The following is a 1,944-nucleotide window of genomic DNA, read 5'->3' as shown; positions in this document are numbered from 1 at the left end:
ATATATATAAGACTGGGTTGATAAGCTAAGAGGTAAAGCCAAAAATGGATTGCTACTATCTTAAACCAACTCCAGCATATACAAATTTTACATTATAAAAATGTAATTTTATAAACCTGCATACACATTTTTGTTCTGACACTAAATTTTTAACTGGAAAGCTGTGAGGCAAACACATAATAATAATAATAATAATAATAATAAAGTCCATATGAAAGTGTTCACTCTTTTGGCAGCAAAGAGAAACTGTTGAAAATGCATTTAATCTCGACTAGTCAAACTAGACCAGAGGTCTTTAACGATGTAGTCACAACCTCTAGTGGGGAAACGGAGGTACTGCAATTATTTTTTTATTATTTTTTTCCCCCGTTATCTTTAAATACACATCAACATGTATCCAACATGCTGCAGCACCTTGATAAATGGAGGCATGAAATAACCAAATGCACACATTCAGTGAGCACATCATCTGATCTGTGCTTTGCTCACACTGAAGCCCTCTGATCTAGACTAACTCCAGTAGTCTACTTTGTGTTTAGGCTCTGCTCTGACAAGCCAGTAGCTCATCATTATGGTCATAATTTACCTATTAACTGCATTGTTCAAACAACTACATTAACTTCAGAGAATCAAATGGTGACATTTACTTTGAGCTGTACACTGTCCCTTTTCAAATAAAGTTAATTATAGTGTGTTTCAGAGAAATAATTTGGATTATCTTAATTCAGTCAAGATCAGATCCATCATTGCAAAAAGCTCTCTGCATAGTCACAAGCAATAATTAAGTATGGCACTTCTTAATTTGCCACTCAGCCGACGGAGAACTTCATTTAAATTTATTTATTCCTCTCAGATGAATCACATCTCACTAAAACACAAGTTGAAATCGGTCATTAAGTTCAGAATAAATCCGTTACAACTTTAACTGAGAGCAAAGCATTTTATTAGTTGCAAATTCAATGTTTTGTATACAAAAAGGCACTAAGTTGAGATCTGATACGATGCGTTTAGGTAAGGCTTCAAAATCCTTACACTCACAAAAGTATTTTGGTACAAAGAACATCAGAAATCAGATGAATTTGCAACTTTTACAATGTTATTTCGAAACATTCGATCAAAGTCTTTAACCAAAACATCAAATAAACACATAAGCGATTCTGTGGGAAATATACAACCATACGCAAATAATTTAGAGCTCCGTGCCCAAAATACAAGTCTGACTTATGAAAGCCTAATAATTTAGGGAAAAAAATGAAAACATAGGATCTTTGTGAGTAAGGTTCAAACTAAACCTGCTCATTAGAATGTAAATTTAATGAAAACTGACAAATCATCCTCCTGCATCAAATGATGGCACTAAAAGAACATGCATCAGATTAGCTCTTTAAGGAATGACTTGTGTTGGACTTTATGAGCTCGTGTCAGTGTAGCTGAAACATTTATTATTTTATATTTCAACTAAAGCGCTTTCAAAAGAAAAATCAACATGTTACTGACAAATGATTCAGCAAGAAAATGAGCCCTGAAGTACAATGACATGACAACATTTAGGTCTATTTAAATTGTAAAAAAGCTAAAGAAGTTAAAGAAGTGCTCCTTTTCTTCTGTAGAGGTTAAATTACGCGTTTCTGTAATAATCCAATTACTCCAGATTTAAATCACTCATTACAGTAATATCCAGCCAAATCATAAAAAACTACACTATTTTATTTTATAAACTCCTATATAAAGTTCCAATTCACAGCACAGAGCACAGAAGACCTGGAGTAAACACAAGAAAAATGCTGCTGAGACAAAACACAAGTGAATCAATGACAAACACTTATTTATGTTGCAGGATCCATCAACAGTGTGAAGAAACACAAGCATACTACAATCTTCTAGTCTCTCTCTCTCTCTCTCTCTCACACACACACACACACACACACACACACACACACACAC

The sequence above is a fragment of the Austrofundulus limnaeus genome, unplaced genomic scaffold (assembly GCF_001266775.1).
Source record: "Austrofundulus limnaeus strain Quisiro unplaced genomic scaffold, Austrofundulus_limnaeus-1.0 Scaffold285, whole genome shotgun sequence".
NCBI classification, from domain to species: Eukaryota; Metazoa; Chordata; class Actinopteri; order Cyprinodontiformes; family Rivulidae; genus Austrofundulus; species Austrofundulus limnaeus.
The sequence above is the reverse complement of the archived record's forward strand: the minus strand, read 5'-3'. Positions refer to the sequence as shown.